Below are 18,066 nucleotides of genomic sequence, written 5' to 3'. Positions count from 1 at the left end.
CTCATTTTATTTCAAGAGATATTTTTTGCAAATAAAAAAAGCCTTAGCAGTAACAGGTTTTTTTGCTTGACAAACGGATGTACTGCGTCTCTCTTGCCTGGCCTGGGCCACTGGCCGGCCGGTGGCAGGCGGTCTCGGCCATATTACAAAGAGGGGTGTTTGTATCCCAACCAGCACACGCATATATCATTGTGCGTAAATTATCATCACTTTATTGCCAGGAAGTAACTTAAATGATACTTTTCACTTACCAAACGCCCACGGTTTTCATAGTTAGCATTATCTGAAACTTTAATGCGAGTAGTAATGGTGATATTTATTGTTCTTCAATTGGATACCAAAGTTAATTACATTCACCACCCCCATACGTCCATCATTCTCTCGTTCTGACCTTTTCTACCAGGCTTGCTACTCGTTCCCTGCGCCACCACCACATAAAGTGAATGACTGAGGTCTTATCTTCCACAATTTCTACGCAACGTGGTAAAAGAAAAAAATGAACTATTAACTCACTATTCTCAACTAGAAAAGCAGGTATTTGTAACCGTGACAGTCGTTTATTTGGAATATACTACATCGGATCTACCAGCTCTGTTGACCCACTTTGTTTTAAACGCGGGCTAACTCTACCGTAACAACAACACCAAGGTTTTTCTCTGGAATAATCAGTGGCAGCGAACTCTACAAAAATATTGACGGAAATCACGGGTGATTTCTCTTCCAGTGGAAAACAAACGTCTGTCAGTGACAAATATTATTCATCGGTGTGTATTCCACTACTCGTCAACACCTCTTTTTCCCTTCTTCTTTAAAAACCATTCCTTGTTTATTTTTCTATCCAAGTACCAAACCCTATACATGTTTTAGTGTACTGTGAGGTTGGTTTGGCGTGTATCGTCCGTTCGTCGCGGTGCTCCATTCAAAAAGCCCAGCTGCTGTGATCATATCCGCGTGGTCTATGCTTTGCTGTTACACTACTATTCAGTCTTTGTCTGGGTCAGCGAATACCTCAAGGTAAGAGACATTCCCGAAAATTTGTAATAAATATTTGCCTTAAAATCATTGCGTATTACACGATAGAAATTACACTGAACACATTGGTGTAAAATCCCGACTTCTGTGGTAGACATCATGGCGTAAATTTAGTCTCGTTTAATTTGAAAGTAAGAAAAAAGATTTGGTAATTTTTTTTGTTGGAGTTGTTGCTTGACATTGGGTTTTTGACCTCGGTCGTGTGTTATTTACACGGCACAGAATGTATGTATACCACTAAACTAGTACTACATAGTTCATAGAGCTACTTGAAACGTACGTTTTTGAGTCGGGCATGCCAAGTCTAGATCGCATGATCGGCTAGGCAGGGCAGTAACGACTTGTTTTGGTTTTAACATCGGATGGGCTCATTATGTTTTTTCCTTTCTTGGCTAGCTTTTTGCCTGCTGGTTTACGTGCATGTCTTTTTTCTGACCTACCGTTTTGGGTTTATGTTGTAAGTAATCTATAATAAATTACTGAGTTTGGCGACTTTGTAAGGCTAAAAACTTCTACGTTTTACATTATTTCGGAAAACGGATTTTTGCGCTGCGTAGAGTAAAGTTGTCCGCACCCCAATAAAACGTCCAATTTTGTTTTTGTTTACGTTAAGGGTGTCAAATTATGTTAATTAGTTTCAAAGGCACTAGCAAGCAACCTGCGAGCTAAGCACTGAGTAAAGGCCCGGTCACACTATGACGGACAATAAGCAACGAAGGTGACGAACGTGAAAATCACAAAATGTTGACGGCAAAGCGGCGACAAAAAGAGGAAAAACAAGATTCGGTGACGAGTGGGAACGACCTTTAGCGACAACACGACGGCAATCAATAATAATCAAAAATATTAATATCGATATCAATAATAATCAAAAATATTACACATATCAAATTTCAATAATAATCAAAAATATTACACATATCAATAATAATATAAAAAAACCAATATAAATATCAATAATAATCAAAAATAGTAAAATCAATATCAATAATAATCTAAACTTTTATATCTATATCAATAATAATCAAAAATATTAACATCAATATCAATAATAATAAATTCAAAATTGCAATTCGCAGCTTAACGTTGCTTGCCGTTCACCCCTATTCGTCATAGTGTGACCGGGCCTCAAACACTGAGTAAACAGTCACAATATACTACAATACAGTCATGCTGTTTAACATGAACACCCGCAAATCCTATGTCTGATCTGATCAATGCTGAGATTGGGTCACTCATACCATTACACAGGAGAATCTGACTTGAGTAATTAACATGCATTGTTTATTCAACTAATTTGTCAACATTATCATGCCAGTGTTCAAACTAGAACCTATTGTCAACAGTTAAATGTTTGTTTATTGAATTAGGAGTCTCCAAATCACCCAAATTAAACAGGGTTGCCAAACTGTGAATTAGTAGCCCAAATGGGTGACTTTTAAGATCCCCCAACTTTTGACAATTTCCTGTCCCATAGAGACAGATGGTTAAGAAAAATGGGTGACTTTTTAGCAATGCAGGTACAAAAGTCTGGTTAGGCTCACCGTAACTCACAGGTTAGCGGCATAATCAGTGAATTAGGTCAATGTCTCCAAATCACCCAAATTAAACAGGGTTGCCAAACTGAGATTTAGTAGCCCAAATGGGTGACTTTTGAAGATTCCCCCAACTTTTGACAATTTCCTGTCCCATACAGACAGATGGTTAAGAAAAATGGGTGACTTTTTTAATAGCAACGCAGGTACAAGTTTGGTAAGCATGGTAAGGCTCACCGTAACTCACAGGTTAGCAGCATAATTAGTGTCTGTGCAAAATACTTTGCCAATGTTGAAAGTAAGTGTTCTACAAAATTGTACATTTATTTTGATTATTCCGAGACTGCACCTCAAATTGCCCTGCACCAGGTGAAACTAAATTAACATCTATTGTTTATTCAACCAATTTGTCAACATGGTCACTGAACTTACCAATTCGAAAAACTCAGTAATTTATTATAGATACCTTAAAGGAGTATTTCGTGATCCTAGCATCCTCTATTTATGTCATTTTTCATTAGATATCCACTGAAAAAACCTATTCCCAAAATTTCAGTTGATTCCGATTTTATGTTCATGAAGTTATGCATGATTATGTGTATTACACTGCTCTATTATAGACAATGCGTTGTAATTTCGTTCTGGTGCACCAGAACGAAATTCAAATTTCACGATATCTTTGCTAAATGAATTAATCTGCAAGAAATATTTTGTACATAAACATTATGTAGCAAGAGGTTTCAAGTGATGTAAAAATCTCAACTTTTTTTGAGAAAAGTAGGGGGATGAGGCTGTGGATCACAAAATGCCCTTTTAAGCAATCACACAATATTATATAATACCAGGGACTGTGTATGAACACCTAATTAGTCACACATCAATAATGTCAACATTTACTGAGGTCATGATCCAATTGCCTATTTGCATGCCTTATCAAACCACTGAATTTTACCATGCTATGTTATATGAAACAGAGTGTAAGGATATGTGAATAAAATTGTTTCATCTGCACAGTGGTGTAGCCAGGACTTTTTTAGTGTTTGTGAGGGGGAGAAGGCAAATTTCATGGGGGGGGGCAAATTGTCACAAATGGGCTAAAAAGTAAAAGGTACAACAAAATTTATCCAAAATGGGCTAACAAATAAAAAGTACAACAAAATGCATACAAATCTTAAATATCCGTAGCCAGCATACCATATAGGGGCCCAAGAGGGAAATTAATAAAATTGTGTTCATCTGCTCAGTGATGTAGCCAGGACTTTTGCAGGGGGCAGCAAGGTACATTTCAAGGTTGGGGATGGACAAACTTGGACGAAAATGGTAACAAATGGGCTAAAAGGTACAACAAATTTGTCCAAAATGGGCAAAAAATTAATGTATTTACAAATGCATAAAAATTTTAAATATCAGGGGCCGGGGGCCCAGCATTTCACAGGGGCAAGACTTCTAACGGTGGATATGATATGGTGGCAAGAAGACTTCCATCATGATCTAATTGCAATTTCAAGCCATCGATTTTTATGGAAAAGATACTAAATATTATATTTCTAAATGATAATCTCCTCTCATACCATTAATCACATTAAATAAAACATTTACATGTACAAAAAATATACAAAATTTACCAACCACGAAAGACGGGTGACCGCTAGTATTAATAATGCCCATGATGGCCAGTGCAGTCATGCAAATCGTGCACAAATACTTTTTCAAGTTTTTGTTTTATTCACCTAAGGTGAAATGTAGGCTAAATATTGTCACAACACACTACAGACTCGAACTCTACCAGAGACTCTGCTATGTGTCCCCTAAATTTTAGGTTTAAAAAAATGATTATTTATAATATAAAAAAGTATTTAAAATGAATAAATCCTAGGCTATGTGATATATATTATTAATAATTTAAAATCAACAAAGGTAGGTTCCACACCATGTACCAGCCATTGGTACCAGGGTGGCTCAAAATACACAGTACTAGAGGACGTTTTTTAAAAAGGCCATCCCACAGACACGTTGATTCAGAAATTTGAGCAAAATAATAATAATAGGGACCAGGTGGTGTATGACGTGCAGTCCCTAAATTCAGTAAATTTTCATCGTCAAACGTGTAATTGAATGGGATTATTTTGAAATTTTATAACGCTTGAAATATCACAAACAAATAGGCCTATGTTGATAAATAATATAAATACAAGCTAAAACCGTTGGGGTTCGATAATGAACCCCACAAAACTAACCGAGTATATGGAAAATGCCATACGGCCGGGCGGTTTCACGAGTTGCCGGCTCGATCATGTCATCCGCCGCCTGATAGGGACGGCCTTTAAACATCCTTTGGCACTAAAATACAGGTATAAATAAATTGCAATTTTGCCCCATCATAAAAAAAAAATCCATTTTGGGGTAAAATATTTGTAAATTACCGGTATGCCATTGTAATTGTATGGTGAAAAGTACACTAGTGATGCATTTTGCAAAATCTTTTTAAAATAAAGCCATCGTAATCAAAAAAGGATTTCGAGGTTTGAGTTGACTGGTATGATGATGTGATTCGTACTACCAAGTTGAATTTGACATCGAGCCCAGAAATGATAAAATAAACATTGTCGAAAAATTTACGTCACTATGTGTCATTACCCTTCAAAAATTATACACAAGGTTAACTTCCTGTCTTATTCTTTACTGGGTCATTTTTATAACACCAATGGTAATGATAGTAAAATGGAAACATAGTTAATTTTATGGTGCTGTGTGAACACTGCTTGGCAGTATGCTGCACACCACTATTACAGCGTATCAGTAGGACAGTCTCTAATAGTATGATAATTAGTCCCCCACGTAGTGAGCAGGTGAGAAAATCCTGACAGAAACCGTTAAAAAAATATAAATATCATGCGACATATATTTTCCGAATCTTATTCATGCACTTTGATGAAAAATCAGCGAGGTATTCTGGTGATCATATTTTGTGTCACTGTTGGAATTGATTTTAGTTGGTTGGTTGGAAATTTGGAATGATTATTATTTGGTACAAAATGTTTATTATTTTTACATTTTTTTTGCTTAAATTGTGTTATTTTTCCAGGTTCACTGTTAGACAAGACAGTATTTGGGAATCAGTGGAATGTTTTATTGTTTGCATGTTGAGCTCAGTTCTATTTTTAAGGCAACAGCTCTGTAATTGGTATAAAATATTTGGAACTTTGTTGGAACTTTCTGCTGGTTTGTTTAGTAAACATGTATACTATAATACAGACCTGTGCATTACTCATACGTGTAAATCAATGTTTGTCGGGATGTGTCAACGGTCCACGCCTTTGATGGTGGGGTGGAGTGGGGTGTGGGGGTGCATGTTTGGTGCGAGCTGAGGGTATTACTACAATGATGATGTCACACAAAACTTTACACTTCAGTGGTTTCGTGCAACAAAGATTAAATTTGTTCCCCATATAGCCTAATGGTGAACTTTGTCGCTGCTCATCCCTTTTAAGGGATTTTTTATTATTTTTTTTATTATGAGAATGATTTGACCCATGAATTTGCTGTGTGTTCCATTAAAGTGATCTACATGTAAGAATAGGGGCCCATTCTCATTTCCAGGATAGATAAATTATATTCAGATTCCACAGGGACTTGGTTTAATACATGATGTTTTGTGTGCAAGGTTGTTGATTTAAAAATTTTTTTTTTTTAATTGTGGATTTAAAAAAAATTTAAATATCAAATTGTCTATTTTTATTATTTTTATTTTTTTATAATTCCTAAGAATTGTTACCTCATGGATGTAAAAAATCATGTGATTTAAGGGGGTACTACACCCGGGGCCAATTTTGTGCTTATTTTTGAATTTTTCTCAAACTTTATTGCGCATTGGTGACAGGTAAAAATGTATATTATAGGGGCAAAGACTACAACTACACTGAAAATTCAGCAACTCAAGGCAAGTAGTTATTGATTTATTAATCAAATATTGGTTTTCCCTCATTTTTGACTGTAACTCCACAACTGTTGTCTGTGCTGAAATAAAATTTCCAGTGCAGTAGTTGTAGTCCTTGCCCCAATAATATACATATTTTACTTGTCACCAATGCGCTATAATTTGTGAGAAAAATGCAAAAATAGGCATAAAATTGGGCAGGGGTGTAGTACCCCCTTAAATCGCGATTTACATGTAGCAACCCCTGTTTGGTAAGTCCGCCGTTAAGGATACGATACATGATTTACCGACAAGTGACTCATTTCGAATGCGATCATGAATTTTGAAGAAAAAAAGTTTCCACAGCCTTCGTTGGGACTCGAACCAGCGATTCTAAACTTCCTTCGATTACGCGTCTAGCGCTTTACCGCTCGGCCACCGTGGCAGTTGAGCGATGGAGTGTAATGATAAAAGATAAATCTCATAATGCCATCTTTGGCCTTTTGTTTACTAAAAAAGACGCGTTTTTGTAAAGATAGAATAGCCGTTTTATGCATAAATAGCACGTAACGTTTGGGAAAGGTTTCAAACAAATAATAAAGACACTGATGTGATGATGAAATTGCGTAAGTCGGGAATTATCTGCGTCGCAATGTTTTGTTTTGGTTTTAGGAATTTGACCTTAAAATTTACGACTTCATGACATTATCATTTGAAATCAACCAAAGATATTTCTACACTATATGTCCTCATTCTTTCTCTAGAATGTTTTGTACATGTATGTGAAATAGCTTCAACAATGGTTCGCTGCATAATGGTAAAAATAGCCTTGACTCAAAAAAGGGCGAGAGGTACCATATTTACGGATTCAGGCTAAATTTAAAATTGATATAAATCGTTCGTTTTTTGATCGATTACAAAAATTAATTTTTGTCGTATAAAGAAATTGTATCTGGCGTGAATTACGCTACATTTTTTATTCCTAGGGCTCTTTGACTCCTTCAAATAATTTTTTTAATGATAGAGTGAATCCTGTGGCCCTCTATAATTACGCACAAAAGATCGACCCCCTTAAGATCAAGCCTACTGCATTGTTTCAGAGTGGAATGGATCAAGTTCCAACTTTCAAAAAATCTTTTCTTACATACATGTAATTAATGAGCCATTTGTGACTGAACGAAACCATGTGTGACATTGTAAATTGGACCAGTTGTGTAATCAAAATGTGCTACCATTACCAATAACTTAGTACAAACTTCTGATTTGTTGTAAAAGGTCTTGGGAGGGGGTATTCTTTTGGATTCTTTTATATCATGATGACCCAGCCCTATCAAAAGTGGTTAGTCAATGATGTTAAGGCAGCTGTGTACTCTCAGACATGCATGTAGTAAAAGTGCCATAACTTTGTAATTATTCACGCAAGACATATAAAAGTATACATTTTTATAAAGGCAATACATCAATGAATCTTAATATAAATACAGCAATTATGAAGAAAATCACAAAAAAAGTGAGTTTTTGGTCATTTTTGTTCGGTACATCATAACAAAAAACACTCTTTCCAAAAATTTTTTTTTTTTTTTTTAGTTTTTGATATTGGCCTTATTTTTTGAGATATTGACCATATAAGGCATCAAAATGAACTTTTAAAATTCACAAACGCCTATTTGCACAAAATGATGCCTAAAATCGGAAATAGACCAAAATATAAAAAAATGAGAAAACCGTTTCTTAAGTCGATCATGCTTTTTATGATGAGCATAATTGCTTACCTATAGATGCTGTATTTATTGAGTTATCGTGTACCTAAATCGTCATTTTACCGAGAAAATGAACATTGAAATAAAGGCCGTTGAAGTTTAAAGTGGTCACATTTTGCACTTTGATCGAAGCTCACAGGAGAATGCGGCAGTTCTTGTTTTTCTACCTTACATTACGTGAACATCCCCTTGAGAAGTTTGGGCGAAATCTATTCATATCTTGATGTTTAAATCCGGGGAAAGAACTTGAAAAAATTCACATTTTATCAGCTAAAACGGAGCCATTTGACCGCTAGGTTTTATGAAATCAGTGCTTCCGTGGTGCTTCCATAAGATGCGCCGCGCATGCAGATAAGCGTTGCTATGTATGTGTAGCGATCTCGCGCGTTAACAAATTGCGGCGTCTACAAACGCGATGCGTTGTTCTGCCAGCGTATACCCGATGGTACAACAAAGATTTTCTTTCCTTTTAAATTGCGGAAATAGTGAAATAAAATCAAGTAGAGCAGTTGGAGTTAACAAATCTGGATTTTCTTTCCTTGTATTTATAAAAAACATAACAAAGTAAATTTATTTCAAAAAAGCTCAATTTCGCGAAAGAAACAATGTCTAGAGTACACAGCCGCGTTAACCGGGGTAAACCCTAATGCTATTATGCTAAAAGTGGTATTTGGCTGTCGGAAAGGAAAGTCCAAGCCTGAATGAAAAAGGACAGTCTACGATAAAGAAAAAAGAGCTACTTGGCAGTTGCACCCCCGGGATTTGAACCTTAGACCTCTCGGGTGTCAAACACAAGATCACAAAACGGTAGTCACAGGTATTTCACTGGCCCGGCCAACGAAAGTGTGCATTATACATGGGATGCATGCATGCGCCTGTTGTTTTGCTGTTAACAGCGTAATATATTTTGAACCAAGAAGGATAAAATAGTCCATTTGCAAAGAGTATGGTGTTCACATGCCATGCATTTTGTAAGGCGCACCATTCGATTTCAGGGGGGGCCATGGGAGTTTTTGAAGAAAAAAACTTAGCCCACTAGTGAGACAAAAAAAACATTGCCTCACTGATGAGTAAAAAAAAAATTTTCCCCCACCCAACTCTGTATAAAGGTATACATTAAAATTGAAAAAAAAAAAAAAACTTTGTCATGAAGGCAGCGAAAAAAAAATTCTGCCACCTTTGGCGGCAAAAAAAAAAAAATTCTGCCTCCCATGCCCCCCTTGAGAATCTAATGGTGCATCCCTAAAAGGCTTGGAACCAAGTTATAACTTGTGGCAAAAATGCACCTTGCTCCAAAAAGGGTTATCCCTATCAAATGGTCATACAGGGGTCACATTTCAAACTTGATCAAATCTTAAATTCAAAACAACAGCAAATTATTCCTCTGGTCAAAACAATTCAGAAAAAGTATTGGTTTTTAAGTAAAAAAGCAAAGAGGTCAAAGGTTACATTTTGGGTTTCACAGGCACCCCCGGGATTCAAACCGTAAGACCCCTCGGGTGTCAAACACATGCTGTTAAAGACATGTAGAAGCCAAATGTGGTACATCAGTGATGGACCACTTTTTAGCTTCTACCTTTAAAAGCATGTAAGCTACGTTGATACCGATGCCACCGATAGAACAAGAAGAATTGCCCCTTCATTTTGCATAACACTTTGTCCAATTTTTTTCCCATTTGTTCACAAAGTGCAAAAAAAAAAAAAAAAAAGGGGGGGTTGTGTACTAGTGGCACTTATCTGTACTCGTGCAAGGTATGTGAGAAATATGGTTCGATTACAGAGATGATATAAGATCATTACACTGTACAATAAAAACATAAATTAACCCTAACACCCATAAATACCACGATTAAAACCACTGATGCGTGAATCCCAGTGCTACATGCTCACAAAAAGTGAAGGCACCAGGAATTTTTTCGGGGTGGGGTATTGGGGAGGAAGTGAATTTTAGGGGACAAAATTGACAAATGATGCGCAAAATTGCCGCAAAAAGTGGAAATTTACGTAATTTTTTGGGTATTTTCCTCAAAAGTGGGGGCGGGGAAACTGGGGAAAGAAAAATATGGGGGAATGCCCCCCTTGCCTGCCCCCCTCGTAGCCCTGCCACTGCTCACGGAATCAATGTGTTGCTACCTGTTGGTGATTGTGTGCTTGGCATGCGAGGGGTCTAATCTAAGCTTCGAATCCCGGGGTGCCAAGTGACTTCTTTGTTCATCTTCGCTCCATTGTTTTCTTTAACTTCCGATAGCAAAAAAGCAGGGTTGGGTGTTAGGGTTAAAGATGTGTAACTAAAAACGCAGTTTATCTATTTACAGGCAGGTGACCCAATTGACAGCCTCATATCCACTTTAGTTGACCCCATCAAAATGTAAAGTTTGGTATCAGGTGAAACTTATGTTTCAGTCCAAAGTCCTAATTTTAACCCATTTAATATTGCATTGTTTACTAGCAGACCTGTGTTACGATCATTAGCATAATTTCTCATACTTGAGATCAAATCAAACAGTACATCTAGGACTTCCTGCACTTCCCGATCAATTTTTGCCTTTATGAATTAATTTGTTGACTTAAGAAAGGTGACCGATATATTTGGAAAATTGAATTCTTGAAAACTTTTGTATTCTACATAAAATGCCGTCCCAACAGGCATTCATGCGAAAAGAACATGTAAATGTTTCTATAAAATGTAAATAATTTTCCTAATGGAATTACTAAAATTTATGCAGCGTGATACTGGTAGTCTACAGTGTTTTTATTTTAACATACCGTAATGATAACATCATGATCATGTAATATATTGATATCAAATAAAAAAGACCCTATTTTTCTCAAAAACATATTGAAAATATAAACTTCCAAATCAATATATTTCTGAAGATATCATTTAAAAAAACTGTCAAATTGGTCTCAAATGTACAATGACACTATAAAAAATTAATATATTCATCTGCCCATGGCATAACTGACAACCAGCCCTCTCTTTTGTGCCTCTTGCCATTCCAATGATGCATGCACACCGACCACCCTCCTCTTCCGCAAACCCTAACCCTACAAAATACCACAGACAGGGTGCCACCCCTTCAGTGGGGTGGGGCATTAACAATTGCAGGGTTAAAGTTTTGTCATTGTCATACAGCAATAATTGCAAATGAAAGTGGTTTCAAGTATTTGTAAGGGCTCTCATCATACTCCCACTTTGTTTATTCCCACTTACAATATGTTACTATGGCAACTGAAATATTTCCAAGCACCCCAATACACAAGATCTAAGTAAAGCTTATACCAAGGACATGTTTCATGCTAGCATGATATGTTCAGTGGAATGATGCGATCCCGGGATGCGATATGTGCAAACTCACTATATTCATGGAATCTGTAGATTTTGTACATAGACTAGCCACAACTGTTGGACTGAGTTTTCACTGTGTTTTAGATATTTTGTTGTTTATAATAATTGGATAAAAAAATAAAAGATGTTTCAGCATGTGAAATATTGATCAATTTGCATTTTAGATGACTGGTCCTTGGACTCCTTTGTTCAACCAAATGAAGGCATATAACAAAGAGTTTGGAAGCCTTTAAATCTAACATTGGTGAAGGAGAACAAAAGAAGTACTATTTGTACATGTGTATGGTGCAGATCAAGCAACTGAGATATTGATTCAAACATCTGTACTTACATTTTTAATTATTTTTTGTATCTAGAATGTAAATGTGATTGGCAGCAATTAGGGCCTAAATGGCTGTCCACCCCAGAAGTTTTGTAGATAGAACTGTTCTATCTATGGGCCAGAATGATACACATACATGTACTTCAAGAATATTGCTGGTAACTCAACAATTAGAACGTTTGGGCATTGGGATTCAGTGTGATGTAGAAAAACACCATGTGTTACAATCAGACTGCCCAAAAGTAAAACCATTCCAAATGCAATGGCTCATAATTTTGGCGGTGTAAAATATTAAAATTGCGCAAAAAATATTTCACAGTCAGTAAAGGTGGATTATGCACATACAATTACAAATATTCCTAGGCTTAAATACTGTTGTAGCCTGCACTTCCCTTTTAACACCATTTTTTTTACTATTGTAAGTTTATTTCTGTACCTTTTCGTTTGTTAGGTTTGTCGTATTTAATCTTTGACTTTTGACTCTAGGTACAAAAATAAAATGAGACATGTTTTGGAAGTATTTACCACCCAAGAAGAAAGATGCTCAGGAGGGAGAAAGAAAAAAGAGAATGATAGAGGAGAGAAAGAGAGGAAAAGAGAGAGAGAGAGAATGTAAAAGAAAAGTCAACTGATGGAGAGACCATTCAACTGGTAGGTTAACTTCCTGAAAGCCTGTTGCACATTTTACAAATCCACTTTCCCTTTGGCTTGACGAACTCAAGCACGCACACTAATTCCAAATTATGCATTTGTCCCATCCCAGCCTATTTACCAATTCTGCCTTACTACCCTGGTACAGCCCCAAGGCCCGCTGCAGCTCATCATTCAGACGGTTGCTGTCCGTTACCCCCTGAAGTAATAAGCAATCGGCATTGCAATTCTTCCAGTAGAGTGCCGGAGGACAAACACCTGCCAGAGATGTGTATTAGGCATTAATAGTGTTCAGAGTACACCCGAGATGAATGGGTGATTTTGACATTACAGAGAGGGAGAGAGAGAGAGAAAAGGCAACTTGCAATATACTGATGAGCTTGTTAGTTATCCCCTCCCCTTCTACAACACTAACCCGTCTCTTTTGATGGATTGGGTGGATAGATTACGATGTTTGGGTGGGTACCCATTCCCACAACAACAATCTTTAAGCAAATCAGAATACATGATATGATGGTAACATCACATTAATTTAGTGATGATAGGAAATCATGTGGTTAAATGCACTTACAAGCAAAATAACAGCTATTAAGGAACAGCTAATGTTTCCGTGAATGGTTTAGTGAATAAATCGTGTGTGGACACAGCATTTATTGGATTACTGCGACCCAGCCTTGGCATGGTAGCTGTTGTAGTTTATTTCAGAAAAAAAGGTTCAATAATTATGAGCATTGATGATAATGTATGTAATACACATGCAATTTTGTATGCATGCATACTTAATTTTGTATATAAATCTGTATAATGGCAATCATGCAGTACCATTTAGTAATAATTATATGTATGATAAAATCAAATTAATATGATGCGATACGACACTGATTTCTTGTGAACGCACTGTAACAACAAGCTAGTGAAGGCTTCATTGCACATGGCAAATGGTTGATTCACACTTGCCGTTGGGGATTCCAGCTCCGTGGACCCAGAATCATTAAGCAAGATTGGACGAGAAGAAATTCCATTAGGGCCCCATCTTCTAAGGTTTGGTTGGAGTCACGTGCATATACATGGCAAAAAAATCCACTCCAGTGTCATCACCCTTGCACTTGCAAAAGCTGACTCGCAAGCGTATGGATGGAGTTGGGCCAAGTAGTTCTCCACTTTTTCCTGCTCTCTTATGCCAATACCGAGTAGTGCAGTAGTGAGGGAGAACGCGCCCAGTGCATAATTTTCTGGCATAAATATTTCAGTATTAGCTGTGATGGGTATTCACCATTCTATTCGTCACTATCCGACTCATAAATAGTGCACACACCAAAAATGGTTAATAGTGTGTGTAATAAGGTTTCAATGGATCCTGGTTTTATACATACGGTATGCTAAGTGGTTACAGGGGTGTTTTCTGCCAGTTAGTCAGATGCAAAGGCATTTTAAGTTTGTTTTTTTGGTGAAGAGGAGTACAAATTATGTACATGTACTTGGAATTCCACAATAGAATGGTATGTGCAGTGGTTCTGGAGAGAGGAGGAGGAGGAGAGAGAGAGAAATATAGAATGCTATTTTTAAGTGAAAAAAGAAAATGTAAAATTTTATCTGAATTTATTAGCTTTGTTTGTAGCATTTATGAATTGAATCTGAGTTACATGTAAGCTTTGATTGTAGCATTTATGCTTTTATCCAATCTGTGACCCTCAATATGTATGTTGGTTTGAAATGGCAGATACCGGTTAAATTGTACCCAACAGTTGAAATGATTACTTGCATACTAAAATCGTATTAATAACTCTGTTGCTGTTAGATGTACATGTGTGCGGACACTGATCACTTTGGACATTGTCGCAATAAGAGAAAAAAAATCAGCCAGTGTTGGCTCACTGCACAGTATTGCAAGGCAACTTTGAGATGCTGGTGTGTGTTGATGACAACAATTGGCAGGCTGGCTGGCCGACTGGCTGCCTGAGAGCTGCCTAGATTACATTGACACACAACACACTGCCCTCACTGGTCGGCACTGAAATAATGAATTCATCTAGTCAAGAGCACATCTCAATTGCACATTGTGTAACATTGTATGCCATGTGTCATATTAGTCTGGTGTATTGTAGGGGGAAGGGGAAAGCATTGCTTGATTCAAGTGAAAATTCAAGCGGGGAATTCTACTTGAGGTCCCCCATGTAGAGATAGAATCTGATGTTCAATAGCACTATAATACCATTCAAGTACAGATGGACCCTACACCTCCAACTATAATGATATATAAATAATGTGTTTTTGTTTTTATACTGTCCAGAATCCACTGTTGGCCATGGTTCCTTTGCGCTCGCTGGTACACAGATCTCAATTTCTCGCAAGTGTGTCCTCATTTGCCAGTGTTTTTACAAACATACTCTTATGTATAAACACTGACAACGTGGATCTCAAATTATTGATCCACCCTTTTGAGTATCCAATTGGGGACCTACACATGTGAGTTTTATTTACCTTACTGTGGACTCCAATGTGGACCTAACCCTTGCACCGGTAAATTACACGGTCAACGGATAATAAGTTTGTAATTTAATATGCTGATTTTGGATAAACAGTGTCAGGGAACTGCAGGCATCCATGTACAGTTCCTATTATATGCACATCTGCAATTACACACACACCCCTGCTTGTAATGACTAGAAAATACCCAACCATCCATGGACCCATTGTACACCTGACCTTTTACATTCCAAGGGGATTCCCCCATCTTATCAAACATAGATACATTGGTTTAAGCAGCGAATAATTTTGGCTGATTCCGATAACTATAGATGTCCTTGGTTGCAGGTGCGTCCCCACTCCCCAGACTCTGTACACAGGATGATTTACCATCACCGGATGGTGTGATCGCCATTTGGCGCCTCACCGCTAATCATCACCCCTTATCCTCTTTGATCTCGTATGTGACAAGACAAGAGCTCTGCTGAGTATTTTATTACCATACCGATACCATTCTGAGATTTAGGTTCCATTACAGCCTACATTTATTACCAAGCCATTGCCATTTGTTGACATTTTCGGACCGAAACAGTGACAAAAACGATTCAAAAAGGCACACATGCAATACAAAATGGCCGCCCACAAAGGGTGCCATTGTTTATCACTCGCAGACTATAAGTTACACAAGCTGAAATAGATGTTAGGCATGTTGCAGATGTGTCCCGATTTTGGCAGTAAAATGTCAAATCAAAGTGCACAGTTGCAAGTCTTTACCCCCTGACACACAGGTCTTTGTATCACCACCTTTCCAAAGAAACCAACATTGAAATGTTGGCTTTGGAAATTCAATATGTTTCTGATCAAAAATGTCCTCGGATTGATATTGTGTATTCGACACACTGCCTCCGAAGGATAGAACAGGAGTACATGTATATGGGGGTGTGTGTTTGTGGTATACCCTATTTTGCACTTTATGTCACTTCCAAGAACATATGTCCATCCCCACACACACACCCCTACCCCTACTACATGTACAGAATAGTCATTTTGGAATACACCGGCCACACCCTCAAACTGAGGACTTAACTTTTTCTACCCGTCTATGGGATTTATGCTCCAGGTTCCTTTGGCCAATCTGGGGACATGTTATAGTATGGGCAGCTGGGCACATATGCATTTTGATTTTTCATATCAAATGATGTCATTCGTAGTCCATCGATCGCAGTCATACCAAAATTCAGTGTCCCCACTGTAAATGTGTCTTCATTTATAACAAACATTGTGTGAATCCTCATTTGGCAGCAAATGCCAGGCCCATCACTCAAACAATCATTCCAAGTTTCAAATTAAATTTCTCTTGCAGTATGAATTCTAGAAGCAAAATATCACACTGGCCCAGCTGATATGGTATACATACAACCCCAAACACCACGTTTTTTGTTCATACCGGCTAGAAACAAACAATCAAACATATCAGACCTACTTGGGTTAAAGAGAAAAATATTTATGAACTTTCAGCGTACTAAAATGTGCATATTGATGGGGTAAAAGGAGGGGGATATGAGGCTGTCAATTGGGTCATGCACACCTTTAATTTCAAATTACAGTACAATATACAGTATGTACATGCAATGGTGGAAAATATTTCCTGCCAAACTTTGCATCTGGGAAAAACTACATGCAACATTGATCATCCCACAGGTTGTGTTATTTGATTACCAGCGAGCCATTTGACAATGCTTTTATACAGCTATATATACGAAGTGTTAGATTATCTTATAGTATGCACCAGATCTGACAGCATCTTCAGATCTAATTGGATTAAATCAATACTGTAATTTGGTAGTTTTCATTAAACCACAGATACGCCACACGTATGTCCCTTAAGTCAAACAAATCAGTATTTAACATCCAAAATGGGATGCTCTTAAACATTAGATAAATGGGAATTGGCAGAAAAGATCTAATATGGCATAAAAAAGCAACAGGCCTGGGCTGGACGATGAACCCTAGTCATTCAATAGCCTATTGGAGCCAGCCAACTCATATACGACAATAACCTCTCCCCTGTACAGCCAGCTCTGGCTTTACACGAACGACTCCAGCTCTAGCTGGCAGTTTTTATCCTTCTACAATATTTTTTTTGTAGCTGGGGGGCAAATTCTGTGGGAAGCGAGGTAAAATGAAAGCCAACTCAAGGGAGAGGTATTTTGTATTACTAGTCATCCAGGTATATGTAATACTCCAGTGAAAATTGTTGCATATAGTGGAGGGGTTTGTAAGAAAAATGTTCAGGTATGCGGAGGACGGGTCGATGACGATGACTGGTTTGATATAAGCGCTGCCATCAGTTTCATCACTGTTGGTTTATATGGGGTATTTTGGGGTGTTACTTTTGTGGTTAGTGTATAACTATATGGCAATTCTACTGAAATGTTTAGTTGTAAAGTACAAATGAGTTGGGATTGGCAAAGTTAACCACATTTTTGCTTTCTTGCACTGCCTGTAGCTAAAAGCCTAAGACCAATTGGAATGGTTTCAAACACAACATGTTGACTTTTCCAAGTTCTTGTTTGGGGCCTATGTAACTTACAGGAATTGGGTGTAAGCACAGATGTGTGATTGTAGGTGACAGTGTTGTTATCTGAATGAAATAGAGGACTAGGAGGATGATACGATGGTGGGGCCAGATAATGGTAAGAAAGTTCAGAGACCTTGTGGCTTGTGGGTATGACAACTGAAATGTTAAAAGTAAAGTCCATGAGAAGACAAAAGTGAGGCACTAAATATTGTCAATTGCTGCATAGATAGTGAAGGAGTGTAATTCATTTTCAATCATTTCTTTTTACTGTAATCATGAAAGTGTACCTGTGTAAAATAAATGATACGTAGAATATGAATTGAAACTGGTCCTGAAAGAAAGATAGAATTTATATGGGAGAGAACTTTATTCTGCCAGTGCAAAGGCTGATGTACCATGTGTGTGGTATCCTAAGTGGCTTGAGTTGTACTTCACCCATGGCATGGCTGCATTG

The 18,066-nt window shown here is 37.4% G+C and overlaps 1 long non-coding RNA gene across 1 annotated transcript in view; it reads left to right on the top strand.

Annotated features, from left to right (window-relative positions):
* The first annotated feature begins 278 nt into the window (after positions 1-278).
* LOC140148614 (uncharacterized) overlaps positions 279-18,066 on the top strand; it is a 59,212-nt gene continuing 41,424 nt past the window's right edge. Inside the window, exon 1 of the long non-coding RNA XR_011858505.1 lies at positions 279-1,014. This is a non-coding gene — a long non-coding RNA (uncharacterized lncRNA). The remainder of the gene's footprint in view (positions 1,015-18,066) is intronic.

This window comes from Amphiura filiformis, chromosome 3 (assembly GCF_039555335.1).
Source record: "Amphiura filiformis chromosome 3, Afil_fr2py, whole genome shotgun sequence".
In the NCBI taxonomy this organism is placed as follows: Eukaryota; Metazoa; Echinodermata; class Ophiuroidea; order Amphilepidida; family Amphiuridae; genus Amphiura; species Amphiura filiformis.
This window is presented reverse-complemented; position numbering and strand designations above follow the sequence as displayed.